The sequence below is a fragment of the Triticum aestivum genome, chromosome 2B (genome assembly GCF_018294505.1).
Source record: "Triticum aestivum cultivar Chinese Spring chromosome 2B, IWGSC CS RefSeq v2.1, whole genome shotgun sequence".
In the NCBI taxonomy this organism is placed as follows: Eukaryota; Viridiplantae; Streptophyta; class Magnoliopsida; order Poales; family Poaceae; genus Triticum; species Triticum aestivum.
This window is the reverse complement of record NC_057798.1, coordinates 396,994,993-397,013,393: the sequence shown is the minus strand read 5'-3', so window position 1 is coordinate 397,013,393 and position 18,401 is coordinate 396,994,993.

The window sequence follows — 18,401 nt, the reverse complement described above, 5'->3', positions numbered from 1 at the left end:
CGACGACCGGGTGCTTAGCCTTGGCGTTGGCTGAGACGAAGATGAAGGTGGGCGTGCGGCGGGCGGCGTCCGTAGCTCGCCAAGCTTCGGTGGCTCCCCTTTTGGCGACAACTCCTCCAGCGGCGGCCATGACCAGCCACCGCGCCACCGCGCCCGCCTTGAGGGGGGGTAGTGGGTCGTCCCGTCGTCGCGCCCCGGTGAAGCGTGAGGAGGGGTCTTACTGAGCTCCGGAGGGCGGTACGAGCCCCCACCATGAGTCGTCGCCGGGCAAGCTGCGTCTATTTTGTTTTTCTCCCTTTCCTGTACAAAGAGAGAGAAGTGTGGGGCCCCGTGGGGGCGTGCTAGACTGTTGCCGTTAACTACTATGCTATTTTCATTATTCCCGTGCTGTGCTTCAGTGTTGCGTGCTCATGTGTAGGAACAACTTAGCTTGGGGGGACTTGCCGCAGTCTTTGCTTCTTGGGGCCGAGGCCTCATCGTGCATCTCGAGGCCCGCAAAAATTAGCCGGGGGGAGGGGGGATAATTTTCAAACCTGGTCGTAAGGGCTACCGGCTCAGGTCCTGCGTTCGGGTCGCGATACCCGTGGGACATGGACTGGGAGAAGTGCTCCCGCGATGAACTTGAATAGGGAAGCCTCACGAGACCGGGTCAGGAGGCACTCGCGAGGGCGCCCACGCATCCCCCTCGCGAGGCTTGCGAAAGAGAAGATGAGTCAGGCGAGCAACAAAGACAGAGAATCATGGGCCGAGGATGGCAGCAACGCTAAAAGCAACTCCAATAAAATTTCAAATACAGATGAACAAGCCAACTGCAAAAAGCAAATGAAAAGCCGCGTCCGGCACCTAATCTAGTCTTCGACGTCTTCTCACCAGCGCGGAGCTAAGTGCTGCCATTGGGCATGGGCGGGAGCCCCCGAGGCCCGAGGGCGGCTCTCTGGAGACTCTGGGGCGTGTACAGACCCAACTCATTATTACATGAGAGTGTCACGGGCGGCGAGCTTCACAGGCATTGGCCTTCTTCATAGGCACCGGGCCTTTCTCGGGGCGATGAGCTTCATAGGCGTTGGCCTTCTTCATAGGCACCGGGCCTTTCTTCAAGGGTAGAACTTTCAGAGGTGCTGGATGTTCCACGCGTTCGGGATGGGCACCCCCTCCTGGGTCTCCAAGCGCGTGGCGCCAGGTCTGGAAACATGAACAACCTTGAACAGGCCCTCCCACATGGGCGAGAGCTTGTGCAGCCCTTCCCTGGAGAGCACCCGCCTAAGCACGAGGTCACCTACCTCGAGGGTCCTGGGGCAGATATTGCGGCAGTGGTACCGCCACAACGCCTGTTGGTATCTCGCTGCCCGAAGCGCAGCCTCCCGACGGTGTCCTCCCCCCCAAGCATGAGGTCCATCCCCCGCATGGCGTCCTGCTGTGCTTAGTTGAAAGCCAGGACCCGCGCGGAGCGACGCCTGACCTCGTGAGGGAGGACCGCCTCAGCTCCGTAGATGAGGAAGAACGGGATTTCGCCGGTCGACTTGGTAGCGGTTGTGCGGATGGACCATAGCACGGACTGGAGCTCGTCGTACCAGCCCCTGCCGTAGGCCTCCAGCTTCTTCTTGAAGGTCCTGGTTTTGAGGCCTTTCAAGACCTCTGCGTTGGCATGTTCAGCCTGGCCGTTGCTCCGAGGGTGTGCCACCGAAGCGTAGCATATCTGTGTTCTAAGGTTAGCACAATATGTTTTGAAGAGATTGCTGGTGAACTACGAACCATTGTCGGTGATGATGCGATTAGGCACCCCAAACCGGCTCACGACGCCCTTGATGAATTTGACCGCTGAACCAGCTAGGATGGTGCGGACAGCTTCCACCTCTGCCCACTTGGTGAACTTGTCGATGGCGACGTAGAGGTAGCGGTAGCCCCCTGGCGCCCGGGGAAACGGGCCCAAGATGTCCAGCCCCCAAACAGCGAACGGCCATGAGAGAGGAATGGTCTGCAGGCCCTGAGCAGGCTGATGAATCTGCTTGGCGTGGAACTGAAAGGCTTCACAAGCCTTCACTAGCTCGATTGCATCGTTGAGTGCTGTTGGCCAATAGAACCCGCTGCGAAACACCTTGCTGACGAGGTTCCGCGAAGATGAGTGGTGCCCACAATCTCCACCGTGAATGTCTGCCAGCAACTCTTTCCCTTGCTCCTTGGAGATGCAACGCAGGGAAACAACATTCGGCCGCTTCCGGTAGAGCTCTCCATCTTGGATGCAATAGGCCGTGGCGTGCCGCGCCACGCGTTTTGCGTCCTCCTCCTTCTCTGGCAGAGTCCCTTGCATCAGGAATCTTTGAATTCCGTGGTCCAACATCCCTCCTGGGGCTCCAGTGCCAGGAGTAGTCGTGCTCCCGAGGTCGGGTCACAGGCCGGAACTCCCAAGGCAGGCGGTCGAGGGAGCTCCTATCGAGGCTGCGCTGTACTCGATAGTGACGGTGCTGCTGAGGGTTTGAAGAGTCGTTCTTCGAAGATGCCGGGCTCCTGAGGCAGCCGCCTGGACGCCCTCCTGGCGATGTCATCAGCCTCTTGATTGGTGCCACGAGGTACATGTTGCAACTCTAACCCCCAAAGCTGCTTTCCCATCCTTCGGACCTCCGCAAGATATGCTTCCATGTGTTCGTCCTTCGGCTCGTACACCTTGTTGGAGAAGTTGACGAGGAGTTGTGAATTGCCCTTGATGATGAGGCGCTTTACCCCCAAGGCGGCTGCAGCTTTCAAGCCTGCTATCAGGCCCTCGTATTCTGCTATGTTGTTGGAGACCTTCTCTCCATGCTGGAAACAGAGCTGCATGGCGTAATAGAGCTTGTCCTGAGTGGGAGATATGAGCACTGCGCCAGCCCCTGTGCCATGTCGCGAGAACGCTCCGTCAAAGTACATGACCCAGCCGTCCGGTGCCTCACTTCCTGGGGAAAGCGACCGGTCCTCGCCCGCTTCGAGCCCTGGCGCCTCTGTCCATTCCGCCATGAAATCTGCTAGTGCGGCTCCTTTGACGACCCTGGTCGTGCTAAATTCCAACTGAAATGCTTGCAACTCGATGTTCCATTCGGCGACCCTTCTAGCTGAGTTGGGGCTCCTGAGCACCCTTTCCAAGGGATATGCCGAGACGGCCTTGATGGGGTGACCTTGAAAGTAGTGTCGTAGCTTGCGTGAGTCCACTAGTAAAGCGAGCAAGAGTTTCTGAGGCATGGGGTATCATGCCCTTGCGTCCCGCAGCACTGTGCTAACGAAGTACACGGGATGCTCGACAAGGTTGGGGGCGCTGACGTGGCCAACATCTTCCGGAGGTCATGGCGCCTCCTAAGATGGTGGAGCCCCTAGTGCCTGGTCGCTTGGTGGGGCCTCTTTCGCCCTAGGTGCATCCCCCTGCTGAGGCTGATTCCCATCTGTTGCGGCCGTGGTCTTTGCGAGATCTTCTTGGCCTTGTGCTGCTGCGGCCGGGGTCGTGACCGACGCGGTCTTGACCCGGCGCTCCTCCCGGACCGCCACCAGGGCCGCGCTGGCGGAGTAGGGCGTGGCTGCAAGGTAGAGTACCAAGGGCTCCTGAGGGCGTGGAGCCACCATCACCGGAGGGCTGGTCAGGTACTTCTTGAGATCTTGGAATGCCTTGTCAGCCTCTTCATTCCATTCGAACGGGCCCTTCTTCATCAGCTTGAAGAAGGGCAGAGCTCGTTCTCCCAGCTTGGAGATGAAGCGTCCCAACATGGTTACCCGTCCGGTGAGCTTCTGCATTTCCCTGGGGGTCTTTGGCGGACTCATGTCTTCAACTGCCTTGACCTTCTCTGGGTTAGCCTCGATACCTTTGTGGGACACGAGGAAGCCCAAAAGCTTGCCAGAAGGGACTCCGAACACACACTTCTTCGGGTTGAGCCGCATGTCCACTTCACGAAGGCTCGCGAAGGTTTCTTCCAGGTCCTGTATCAGGGTCTTCGCCTCCCGAGACTTCACCATGATGTCATCGACGTAGGCCTCGGCGTTTCTTCCGAGCTTCCGGCCCAGAGCGATGTGCATCAGCCGCTGAAAGGTTGCGCCTGCGTTGCGCAATCCGAATGACATGCAGGTATAGCAATATACTCCGCACGGGGTCAGGAAGGCCATTTTATCCACATCTTCTACCGTCATCTTGATTTGGTGATAGCCCGAGAAGGCATCCAGAAAGCACAACAGGTCGCACTCGGCGGTGGAATCGACGATTTGGTCGATGCGAGGGAGCGGGAATGGATCCTGAGGGCAGGCCTTGTTGTGGTTGGTGAAGTCGACGCACATGCACTCATTTCCTCCTTTTTTTGGCACAACAACAAGGTTGGCCAGCCATTTAGGATAGCGAACTTCACGAATGACACCTGCAGCCTCCAACTTGCGGGTTTCTTGGACGATGAAGGCCTGCTTCTCGGTGGACTTTCGCCTTGCCTTCTGCTTGATGGGACGCACTTTGGGGCACACATTCAGATGATGCTCAATCACCTCTCTTGGAACCGCCGCTAGCTGATCAGGTTCCCACGCGAGCACCTCCTTGTTTATGCGCAGAAATTTCACCAGGGCCTCTTCCTGTTCAGGGTTGAGGTTGGCGCCTATGGTGAAGGCGGCGCCCGAGGATCCATCTTCATCGACTGGCACTTGCTTGGTCTCTGCCTTGTCTTGGGTGAACAACTGCTTCTTCTTGGCCGGCGCAGCCCCCTTGGGCTCGAGGGCGTCGGTGCTAGCGGGCTGCACTACTGCGGCCGTCTTGAAAGCGAGCTTGAGCGCCTACAGAGCATCCTTCGTGTCTCCAGACACAGTAAGGACGCCACTGCTTCTGGGCATCTTCATGAGGTTGTAGGCCGGGTGAGTCACCGCCATGAACTGGGCCAAGGCAGGGTAGCCGAGGATGGCATTGTATGGGAGGTCGATGGGGGCGATGTCAAAGTCGACCAGCTCCGTATGGAAGTTGTCATGGGTGCCGAAGGTCACCGGGAGGCGGATCTTCCCCAGGGAGTCGGTGGGGCTACCTTCGACGCCTAGGAAGGGCTTGCTGGGTTGGAGTCGCTTCGACGGCATGTGGAGGAGGCTGAAGGCCTCCACCAGAGCATGTTGAGGCCGGCCCCGCCGTCGATGAGGTTCCTGGTGACGGTCATCTGGCAGATGGTGGGGGTGCATAGCATCGGGAGCGCACCCGAACAGGCGGTGTTGGAGGGGTGATCGTCCGAGTTGAAGGTCAAATCAGCCTTGGGTGCCACCCAGCTGTAGCGACCAGACCTCAAACAGTCTGATCTCTGTGCATCAGTGTCATCCCTGGATCGGTAATGCTGACACGCATAGTACTTGAAGGATTTATAACAGAGTAGCAATCACACACTTATTACATCGAATGTCTCAAAAGAGAACTTATTACAATAAATATGGCTTAAGGCCATCTAATAACGATAACAATGGAAGGCTTGGAAGATAAGCGAGTCCATCAACTCCAACGGCATCACTGAGTATAAGACCACGACCTAAGGCACCTTACTCGTTGTCTGAAAAGTCTGCAACATGAACGTTGAAGCCCGAAAACGGGTCAGCACATGGAATATGCTGGCAAAGTAACACATAGAGAGTAATTAAAGAATAATCTATACTACATGCATATATGGCTGGTGGAAAGCTCTATGGTTATAGTTTTGCATAAAGCCAATTTTTTCCTACTGCAAAGGAATAAATTTTATTTAACTATCATGGTGGTTGTTAAACATTGAGAAGGGTACTCCAACTCAATCCCAATTAAGCATCGTCATTAACCCAACAAAATTTAATTAAAGAAACATGATGAGATTCACATGATAATCCAAGTACTAGATACTCAAAACATCCATAACCGGGGACACGACTAACCATGATTAGTTTATACACTCTGCAGAGGTTTGCGCACTTTTCCCCGCAAGACTTGATCTCCTCCGCTTGGTTTCTCGCACTACATGGTGTTTGAGAAACGGATGACCGAGACACAGTCTTTCAGAAGCATTAACTCTCTACTCCAGGTAGACAGTACCAACCTACATCCCCTACATCTACTAGTCTACCTCTTCAAGAGCTCACGCAACTTAATCAACTATGCTAGAGCCCATAGTAGCTTGCGGCTGCACACGGAAGTTTCTAGCATGAATAATATCATGATCCCTTTGAGCCTGGGTGGCGGTCCATAGGAGAATCACACGGTACCCCGGGATATCCAAAAATATAGGCAACACTGGGTTCCCCAGGTGCCTCAATCCACCCAGATGTGAATTTAAGTTGCCACCTTAAGTAAACCATTAATTTAACAATCTCACATCTGTCATGTATACACTCACCCAATCCACGTCTACTAGCATAGCATGACAATATAAGCAAACGTAGAAGTAACTCCCAAAGGTTTGATAATAAACAGGTAATAGGTTCTACCTCATCTACTTCCCAAAACCCACATATTAATCAGATCCTAATCATGCAATTGTTTGAGGATTGATCTAATGCAATAAAACTGGGTAGTAAAGAAGTTATGATCAAAGTGTTACTTGCCTTGCTGATGATCCATGAAACCTAGAGATTCGAAGTAGCAAGCGACGCACTCTAGGTACTCTATCACAAACAAACAAGCATACAATAAGCACTCATCTAATGCACATGTAGAAATCAAATAAAAGATCTAACCAGAAAGTTCAACTTAAGAACTCCAGTTTGCAAAAAGAATCAAAACAAACGAAGCAACGAAAATCAAACGGTGAAAGAAACAAGCTTCGTTTACTAATCTGGACCTAGGTCAAATTTTACAGTAGCAAATGCTTGTTTGAGTGGGTTAAACGGAAAGAGGGTTTCAAGACAAAACTCTGGGTGCTTGAATCACCTGATTCTGACAAATGAGTGAAAAGTTATACTAAAACAAAAATCGGATCAAAAATCACGATCAGAAATAATCGCGGAGAATCCGAGAAAAGAAAAAAACTGACGAACAGACTAACGAATGAACGTTCGCTGTCCGCGGCTAAATGACGAAAACCGTTCTTTAAAAAAAAATGTACGGACGAACGTCCGCTAAATAGGTAAACCGAGAAAACCGGTGAACCGATCTAAAAAAACGAACTAGGGTTTCTAAAAAAAACCTAATCGGTTTTCTAAAAAAAACCGACGGCGGCGAACGGCGGCTACCTCGTCGGGTCCGGCGGGGCTCAGGGCTCCGGCGGGGCGGCGTGGGTGGCGTGGGGCAGCGGCGATGGGCGTCGGCGGCGGCGGGCTTCGGCGGCTGCGGGCTCCCAACGGCGGTGGCGGCTTCGGTGGCGGGGCGGGACGGGGTGAGCGGCGGGGTTGGGGGGTATTTAAGAGGGGGAGGGGGCGGCTTGGAGGAGGGGGCAAGGCGGCGGGGAGGTGGAGTCCGGCTCGGACTCCAGTCCGAGTCGGCGGCGGCGGCGCGCGGTCTCCAGGAGGGAGACGACAGCGCGGGGAGGTGGGCCAGCTCAGCTGGGCCTCGGCCCAGTCGGGCGCGCGGGATCTTTTTTGAAAATAAATTCCGCCGAAACTAAGAAAAATTCTAGAAAATAAAATAAAATTCTAAAAATGCCAAAAATAATTTTTCACCGTCTAAAGAAAATATTTAGAACAAGATGAACATTTTCTTGACCCTAAAAATACAGTTTTGAAAAACGTGCAATTTTCCTAAATTCAAATAAAATAACGAAAAACTCCGAAATAAAAACTTATTTGATTTTATTATTAAATCCTCAATATTTCTTTATTTTGGAAAAGTCATTTTATTCCCTCTCTCATATTTTTATAATAGAAATGATTGAAGATAAAATAAATAAAATCAAATGATCCTATTTCCAAAATCAAATATGAAAATAACGAAATCCCCAACTCTCTCTGTGGGTCCTTGAGTTGCGTAGAATTTCTAGGATCAAACCAAAAAGCAAATAAAATATGATATGCAATGATGATCTAATGTATAACGTTCCAAATTTAAAATTTGGGATGTTACACCAGCCCGGGGGGCTTCATGACGCTTGAGGACGGCGCCGATCTGGCTGACGAACGGCTTGACGTGACGGCTCGAAGGTGGCGCCTGCGAGCCGCCCAGGAGATTTGCAACGACCGGGGGCGCCAGCGCAACATAATGGGCGGGGAGGAGGCTGCACAACTCCTCCTAGGAGGCCATAGCAGCCACTGGCAGGTGGAGCAACCACATGCGCGGGACGCCAGTGAGGGCCATGGGCAGCTAGTTAGCCATGACCTTGTCGTTGCCCCCGGCCTTGAGGACGGCCTCCTCATATGCCAGCAGGAAAGCCAGCGGGTCGGCTGCACCGTCGTAGCGCGGCGGCATGTCCGGCTTGAACTTGTTCAGCCACCGCACCTGTCGCAAGGCGGGGGCCAGGGCTCGGAGCCCCCTGGTCCCCGCGTCGGCATCGACGACCAGAGCAGGCGGTGCGTTGCCCGCCATGAGGGTGGAGCGCGGTGTTGATGGAGAGCGGGTCGACGGAAGGGAGAGCTTCGGCGCACCCCTACCTGGCGCGCCAAATGTCGGATGTTAGGTTCCGGCAGACCCTTAAGGTTCGAACTCTGGGGTGCGCGCGAAGATCTTCCCCCTACCAATCCACGTCCAATCGCTTCACGAGAATCTAAGCTAAACGGTGAAAAACACGAGAGAGACAAGATTTATACTGGTTCGGGCCACCGTTGTGGTGTAATACCCTACTCCAGTGTGTGGTGTGGTGGATTGCCTCAGGGGTTGATGATGAATAGTACAAGGGGAAGAACAACCTCGTGAGAGGTGTTCTTGAGCTGGTGTGGTGCTCTCGTAGGAAGAGATTCGGTCCTCATTGGCTAGGTGAGAACTCGATCCGCCCCCCTTCTACTGTGGTGGCTAGCTCTATATATAGAGGCCTTGGTCCTCTTCCCAAATATTGAGCGGGAAGGGCGCCAACAACTGCCATTTTGAAGGGGAACATCTAGTACAAGTTATCCTGACTAAAGTTGGTCTTCGGCTGCCAAAGGCACTGGCGATGACGCCATCTTGGGCTCCACTGTGACCTCCATCTTGCCGCCCTGCTGGTCTTGGTCTCGTTGCACCAAAATGGTAACCTTTGCCTGATGCCTCGGTACCCCGCGCCTGTGCTTGCCCCCTTTGCACCAAAGAGGAAACAAGGACACTGCGCAGGCTGGCGCCCGCCTGTTCTCGATCGTCACGGCTTGTGTCACGAGCACCTCACGAGGTACCCTTGCCTTGATCTCTCCGCTTCCTGCTAGCCTGCCTGGTGAGGCCGCTCCTGAGGAAGCCTTGTGTCGTCCGCCCCACGAGGCTTGGCCCCTCGCGAGGGTCTTGAGTTTGTGTTGATGAAGATGGGCCGTACTGCGCCACCACTTGAGCCATGCCGCAGGCCGCAGGCAGGCAAGTCTGGGGATCCCCATTCCCAGAATGCTGACAGCAGACAACCCTTTTAACCAGGTTCGAGCTGGTCCGTCCAACATCATGGTGAAGTACTTGGTGCATACTGCATCGCTGACATCCAACATCTCCATGGCTAGTTCATAGCTCTCAATCCAAGCCTCAGCTGGGAGATCTGGGGTGTAATTAGGCACCTTACATGATCCCTTAAAATCCTTAGGCAGACACTCATTGCGTAGAGTCGGCACTAGACACGACATCCCAACTGACCTGCAAGTCATCCATGCTTCCAATGATGCTGAACGGTTTTGCTGAAGCCACTGATGAGCCGTTAATTGAGTCGCCAGTTCTGCCTCTTGACGTGCTCTTGCCTGATCCCTAAGGGCGTGAATGTTATTATCATCACAGGGCAGGTTATGCCCATGAGGCGGGTTACAACACCGCTCGCTACTGGAAACCGCTCGCGACTCAACTCGCCGACTGTAACTTCAACTATAGTGTGGGGTTGAGTGAATTCACTCCCGGTTGTATGAGTAAGCCGCCTGTTGAGCGACCGTTGTCTGAAGAAGTTCCACAACGTTCCGGGTTTCTATCACAGCAGATCGCCTTCAACTGGAAGAGCCGCCAACCGTGAAGCCACGTCAATCATGTTGTTCAGTGGGTTGGAGTAATTATAATGACCCGGAGGTGTCGTCACTCATTGAGGCGGGGTCAAATCCATACGTGGTAGGTCCGTTACAGGAGGCTGAGCTGCCTCCCCGGTCGCAGGCGCCTCAGCAGCCTGGGTCACACCCGGCGGGTTACTTGGTCCTGCTCTGGGCGTATTGAAAAGATTCCTCCCCTCAAACTTAGGAGGTAGATGGCTCTGGTGCCTCCTTCGCAGGACATCATTTGATGTGTTCTGGTCCAGACTTAGAGCAAAGGCCTCTGCCCTTATCCGCTGCGTCTCAGCCTCCAAGGCGGCTCGCTCCATGGCCATCCTGATGTTTTCTGCCTCAAGATCCTCTCGGGCCTTAGTCACCTCATCTCGCAGTTTTGCAACCTCCACATTATGCTACACTTGAGTCACCGGAGTCACCTCTGCAACTAACAAAGTCGCCAACGCATCCAGGAGTTCAGATAAGACTTGAGACAGCGGACGCGCTGAGCCACTCACACCAGTTGTTGCAGCAGCACTTGAGCCGGATGTCATGGCCGCATCAATTGATGATTGTAACACTGGTTGCATGCTAGCCATGAAAATTGTGGCCCTGCTCGATGGCTCATAGGGCTCCAGAATACTGTCGCCATCGGAATAGCCCCCAAGCCCGCCGTTTTGCAGTTGGTAGATCGATTCGGTTTCGCCGGTTGAGGACACATCACCTGAATAGATGGCTCCTCTCCACCAGACACTAAACCTTCCTCGAGATCCGCCCCATGAACAAAGCCAACGAAAGCACACTTTCTGACGGGTTGGAACTTGGCGGGTCGTGCGTGCTGAGCCGTCTCAATGATGTTGGTGCAGGTGTCCGGCTCAGTCTCTGACCCGCCAATTTTGCCGATGAAGACGTGAATTCCTCCAAAGGGGGCCCGATACCCGTACTCGATTGAGTCGGCCTCAGGACCCCAACCAGCGTCATCGATGTAGATCTTGCCGTGGTGACACTTGGTCATCCGGCTCATGGCGTATCCCTCTATCCTTGAGAAGCTACCCTTCAAGAGCTCGAAACCATTGTGCTCAGGCCCCATGGTGGGCACCAACTATCATGGATTTGTCATGGCAGAGGTCCTAGCAAAAGGACTTAGGTGTGGAGCCATCGCAATGTAGTTAGCTTGAAGGGGTTGAACAGGAACAAAAAGGCATAGAGGATTCATCCAGGTTCGGCCCCTCTCAACGAGGTAAGCCTACGTCCCGCTTCTAGCTATACTGATTGAGTTTCGATTACAAGGGAGCGAGTACGCTTGACCTAGTTCTCGATCGATTGTTTCTTGAGTTAACCCACCACCGGGTCTCCCCTTTATATATACAGGTCGAGGTCCGGCGGCTTACAAGAGTCCGGGTCATATTACACAATGTAACCGACCATATCACTAAATTACCTCACCTTGTTAGGCAAGTTGTCATCAAGTGGCTCACACCTTCGGGTCTTGAGTCACCTCCGGGTTATGGGCTTTCAACAGACCGCTTGTAAGACTTCAATAATCTACTTGTAAGCCTTCATGGGTCTTCAATCATAAGTCGCCGACAATATGACCCGGCCCCTCCTGGGCGGGTCATACCACGGGGTCATATCCCCAACACGAAGGCAAGATCTTTGTTGCTAAGAATGGGTCCTTTCTAGATAAGGAGTTTCTCTCGAAAGAAGTGAGTGGGAGGAAAGTAGAACTTGATGAGGTAATCGTACCTTCTCACAAATTGGAAAGTAGCACATCACAGAAAACCGTTCCCATGATGCCTACACCAACTAGAGAGGAAGCAAATGATAATGATCATGAAACTTCAGATCAAGTTACTACTGAACCTCCTAGGTCGACCAGAGCACGATCCACATCAGAGTGGTACGATAATCCTGTCCTGGAAGTTATGTTATTAGACCATGGCAAACCTACGAACTATGAAGAAGCTATGAGGATCCCAGGTTCCGATAAATGGCTTGAGGCCATGAAATCCGAGATAGGATCCATGTATGAGAACAAAGTGTGGACTTTGGTGGACTTTCCCGATGAACGGCAAGCCATAGAGAATAAATGGATCTTCAAGAAGAAGATTGACACTAATGGTAATGTTACTGTCTACAACGCTCGACTTGTCGCGAAAGGTTTTAGGCAAGTTCAAGGGGTTGACTATGATGAGACTTTGTCACCTGTAGATGCTTAAGTCTGTCTAAATCATGTTAGCAATTGCTACATTTTATGATTATGAAATCTGGCAAATGGATGTCAAAACTGCATTCCTTAACGGGTTTTTTAAAGAAGAGTTGTATATGATGCAACCAGAAGTTTTTGTCGATCCTAAAGGTGCTAACAAAGTGCGCAAACTCCAGCAATCCATCTATGGACTGGTGCAAGCATCTCAGAGTTGGAATATACGCTTTAATGAGGTGATCAAAGCATACGGTTTTATACAGACTTACGGTGAAGCCTGTATTTATAAGGAAGTGAGAGGAAGCTCTGTAGCATTCCTGATATTATATGTGGATGACATATTGTTGATTGGAAATGATACATAATTTCTGTATTTCATAAAATGATACTTGAATAAGAATTTTTCAATGAAAGACCTCGGTGAAGCTACTTACATATTGGGCATCAAGATCTATAGGGATAGATCGAGACGCTTAATAGGACTTTCACAAAGCACATACCTTGGCAAAGTTTTGAAGAATTTCAAAATGGACCAGTCTAAGAAAGGGTTCTTGCCTATGTTTCAAGGTGTGAAGATGAGTAAGACTCAAAGCCCGACCATGACAAAAGATAGAGAGAGAATGAAAGCCATTCCCTATGCCTCAGCCATAGGATATATAAAGTATGCCATGCCGTGTACCAGACCTGTTGTGTGCCTTGTCATGAGTTTGGCAAGGGGGTACGATAGTGATCCAGGAGTGGATCACTAGACAATAGTCAAAATTATCCTTACTTACCTAAGAGGACAAAGGAAATGTTTCTCGATTATGGAGGCGATAAAGAGTTCGTCGTAAAGGGTTACATCGATGCAAGCTTTGACATCAATTTGGATGACTCTGAATCTCACTCTGGATACGTATTGAAAGTGGGAGCAATTAGCTAGAGTAGCTCCATGCAGAGCATTGTAGACATAGAAATTTGTAAAATACATACAGATCTGAATGTGGCAGACCCGTTAACTAAACATCTCTCACAAGCAAAACATGATCACACCTTAGTACTATTTGGGTGTTAATCACATGGAGATGTGAAGTAGATTATTGACTCTAGTAAACTCTTTGGGTGTTAGTCACATGGCGATGTGAACTAAGAGTGTTAATCACATGGCGATGTGAACTAGATTATTGACTCTAGTGCAAGTGCTAGACTGAAGGAAATATGCCCTAGAGGCCATAATAAAGTCGTTATTTTATATTTACTTATTCATGATAAAGGTTTATTATTCATGCTAGAATTGTACTGATCGGAAACTTAAATATATGTGTGAATACATAAACAAATATCGTGCCCCAAGTAAGCCTCTACTAGACTAGCTCGTTAATCAAAGTTGGTTAACGTTTCCTAACCATGGACATGTGTTGTCATTTGATAATGGGATCACATCATTAGGAGAATGATGTGATGGACAAGACCCATCCGTTAGCTTAGCATATGAACATTCGGTTTATTGCTATTGCTTTCTTAATTTCAAATACATATTCCTTCGACTATGAGATCATGCAACTCCCAGATACCAGAGGAATGCCTTGTGTGCTATCAAACGTCACAACATAACTGGTTGATCATAAAGATGCTCTACAGGTATCTCCGAAGGTGTTTGTTGAGTTGGCATGGATCGAGATTAGGATTTGTCACTCTGTGTATCGGAGAGGTATCTCTGGGCCCTCTCGGTAATACACATCACAAGAAGCTTGCAAGCAAAGTGACTAAAGAGTTAGTTACGAGATGATGTATTACGGAACAAGTAAAGAGACTTATAGGTAACGAGATTGAACTAGGTACGAACATACCTACGATCGAATCTCGGGCAAGTAACATACGGACAGACAAAGGGAATTACATAAGTTGTCATAATGGTTCGAACGATAAAGATCTTCGTAGAATATGTAGGAACCAATATGGGCATCCAGGTTCTGCTATTTTTTATTGACCGGAGAGGTTTCTCGGTCATGTCTACTAAGTTCTTGAACCCATAGGGTCCTCAGGCTTAACGTTCGTTGACGATATAGTGTTATATGAGTTATATGATTTTGTGACCGAATGTTGTTCGGAGTCCCGGATGAGATCACGGACATGAAAAGGAGCTCCAGAATGGTCCGAAGGTAAAGATTGACATATAGGATGATGATATTCGGACACCGGAAGAGTTTCGGAGTGCGTCGGGTAGTCATCGGGTCGCCGGAAGGGGTTTCGGACACCCATGGTAGGTGTATGGGCCTAATGGGCCAACAAACCAGCCCACAAGGGGGCTGGCGTGCCCATCTCCCTGGCCGCCGGCCCTAGGGAAGGAAAAGGGGGAGGGCTAGCCCCTCCTGTCGTCCCCTTCTCATGGGAGAAAGGAAAGGGGGGGGCACCACCCTCCCATGCCTTTACCCACTCACCTAATAAGCAAAAGGGAGCCGCGGCTTGGGGAGTCCCCCACCTATATATATGTGGGAGGGGGCGCCACACATAACCACGACAATCTCTTAGTTGTGTGCGGCGCCCCCCTCCACAGTTTTGTCCCTGAGTCATATTTGCGTAGTGCTTAGGCGAAGCCCTGTGGAGATAGCTTCACCATCATTGTCACCATGCCGTTGTGCTACCGGAACTCATCCACTACTTCGTCGTCTTGCTGGATCACGAAGGTGAGGACGTCACCGAGCTGAACATGTGCTGAATGCAGAGGTGTCGTATGTTCGGTACTTGATCGATTGGATTGCTAAGAAGTTCGACTACATCAACCGCATTACTAAACGCTTCCGCTTATGGTCTATGAGGGTACGTAGACACACTCTCCCCTCTTGTTGCTATGCATCTCCATGGATAGATCTTGCGTGTGCGTATAATTTTTTTGCTTTCCATGCAACGTTCCCCAACACTCTCCCCTCTTTTTGCTATGCTTCTCCTAGATAGATCTTGGGTGTTAGTAGGAAAACTTTTGATTTTCATGCTTCGTTCTGCAACACTGGCATGCTAGGAGGGCCTTCGACTTTGGTTGACCTCGAAGGCCTCACAGTAATTACATGTTGCACCAACATATCCTTAATCTTCCGTTTTCGTTGCCTTTCAGATGTCTAACACCACAGGCATGTCTTCGCAGGACGACAAAACCCCGTGCACCGTACTGTTCATGATCAACAACCAAAAGGTGGACGTGGGAAAGGCAATGATAACGAAGCCCTTGGAATGCACATTCCACGGCCAGCCGATCCCCGTTGGCGCCTGTCAAAGTGGGCTATGAGGATTTGGCTCCTCCAGTATGACTTGGGGGAGAGGAGGACGAGACCCCGATGCAGCTTGGAGAATGCAAGGGTTGGATGATGTTGTGGCCGAAGAATCTTCTTCCTGTGGAGGCGACCGAGAGAACACCAATGACAACACATCAGCAAGGTATGAACACCACCCCGCCTATGCAATTATCTGCGCCTCTCATGCAGGGTGAGAGATGCGGATGATGCGAGGAAGGGGGTCCAATAGTGGATGATGTAGTCGCCCCCGCGGAACAAGGAATGGATGATGAGATGGAGCAGGAGGACCCGCTCCGGTTCCTCAATACCGGCGCCTATGACGACGGATAAATGATGAGTCTAGCATATGACTCGGGCTATGAGCATGTGGATGAGGAATTGGATGATGTGCTGGAGCAGGAACGTCCTAGGGTTGATTGCAAGAAGTCTCTCTTCATGCAATCCTCACAGGAGACGGCTCTAGATGCCACCTCAATCCAGGGTCAAGTAGCCGAGGGTTGTGCAATGCTTAGCCCGAACACATTGGTCGCGGGGGTCAGGCAGGGCCAGAAGGCTCACTAGCTCAACCCAAGAAGAAGCAGAGGAAGATACCACCGAAGAGAGGCTCTGCTACCGCCAAAGCTTCTAGTAGCTAGTCGGCTCCGCCGATCGATTTTGCAAACTATGTACCGGTCAAAGGTGCGGCAAGGTACCATGTTGCGGGCGAGCCGATCCTACTGCCGAAACCGCTAGAGGGCATATCAGGGGATCTCAAGAGATTGCACAACCATGTGCTATCGACAAAGAAAAGCCTTCTCACCTTGAAGGCTCCAGGATACCCACTTTATGTGATTCGTGTGCATGAGGCAAAGTACTACATCTACACACTCCCTGTGGATGTGTTCTTCTTGCGGTTTGACCACATCTTTGAGATATTTCTCACGAGACGACCGATTTACGATCGTCCACCATTTTGTGCTACATATGGACTTCATCATCAGGATAGACCAGATCTCACAAATCTCGGTTGCGGATCCATACTACATGCATGCGTCTTTCTTGAGTCTCGGTGACTTTGAACATCAAGCTGCTATGAAATACATCAAAAACTTCATGATAATGAATAAGGACAAGGAAACGGTTCTCCTGCCTTATCATCCAATGTAATTCATTGCCGGACAGCCCTTTAATACATTTCAATCATTCCTTCGGTCATATGGAGGCTAATTTGAGGTGTATTTATTTTGCGCAGCAATGGGTGCGTCGTCCTTATCGTTCTTTTCCCGCGAGTCTCCCATGTTGTGTATTTTGGCTCATCCAGAAACTTTCAGCAGAAAGACTACACCCACATAATGAATATTCTGGACAGTGCTCTCAACGACTTCAGCATGATGGGTGGACACATCAAGATCATGAAACACAGGAAGGGCGCGCCGGGTTTCTCGCATAAAACTATGTTCTGTTGCATCCATCAACTGACAGCAAGCAACAACATTTGGACCTGATGCCATTCATGAAGCTAGGGTGCATCCTCCCGGAAATGGATGGATGGAACTTGCAGTGATTGGCAATGCTGATGCTGATGTGTTGGTTGAATTAGCACTTTCTGTAGCGATGAAACTTTATGGTGTAAACGGTTTTGCTGAACTTGCGCAATGGTAGTTAATTAGTTTGGGTATGATGAACCTGCGTGCATCTAGTTAATTAGTTTGGGTACGATGAACCTGCGTTGATTGATTATGTTTACTATATGTTGCATATTTTGCTAACTCTTTATCTTCGTGTTTCTCAAGTATATTATGTTGCATACTATTTGTTGAATTCGTTTGATTAAGATGCATATCTAACATGTACATAGGTCTTGGATGGCGAAGAAGTGCTATGTAGTGTACATAGGGAGGGTTCCAGGAGTTTACGATGAGTGGCCAGAGTGTCAGGCCCAAGTGTCAGGGTTCTTGGACGACAGTCGTAAAGGGTTCAATAGCAAAGAAGAAGCGGAAGCTAGTTACTTGAGGTTCACGCTAGCGCGAGAGAGGAATCTGAACTAGCGCCTCATGTACTGCATAATTCTGCTCTTGCTTATAGTGATAGCTCTTCTCTTCTATATCATGGTATAGATGGATGATGAAACATGTGTATGGGATGATGATAAAATTGCATGTATTCGAGACATTATCGCTATTTTGAGATCGATGATGATGAGAGACATCATTTGTGTTGGATGTTGATGACATGATATGATGAGACCATTTGTATGTGTATGATATGATAGAGACTGTTGTATTAAACCTATACAAATATAGAGTAAATGTGTTGCAGAAAAAACATACAAAAAAATAATAACAGTGGTGTGGGGTATGTGTGTAGCAGTAGCGCTGCCTTAGCAGTAGCGCGTGCTTAGGAGGCACGCTGCAGATTTTAGCAGTAGCGAGGTTTCCTAAAACGTATTGTCGTGGTTGAACACGATCACCTATGGGGCCGTCAGCCCCTTGTGGTTTGGCAAGGGGAAGGGTCGCAATGCACAAAGAACAAAAGCCATGAAAACAACACGACAGTGGTGACGCCGGTGGTTTTTACCCAGGTTTGGGCCGCTGCGAGGCGTAAAACCCTACTCCTGCTTTGGTGGATTGATGGAGGGACGATAAAGATCACACGACACTCTAGCCCGGCAAGGGTGCCTCAGGGAGAGCAGCTACGCGCGTATGAGTGTACAAGGGTCTGAATCCTCTCTTAGTTAGCCACGGTCCTCCTTTTATAGGCTAAGGGGTTACCATAATGGCAAAACGGTCATTATCTGCTGATTAGATAGCCAACAGTGCTGTGATACCTAACTCTGGCAGTTAGGACAAAGTGCATTAAATGCATTGCTAGGTGTCACAATGTGGATGCAACCCGACAAGCCTGCCGCGCTGCTT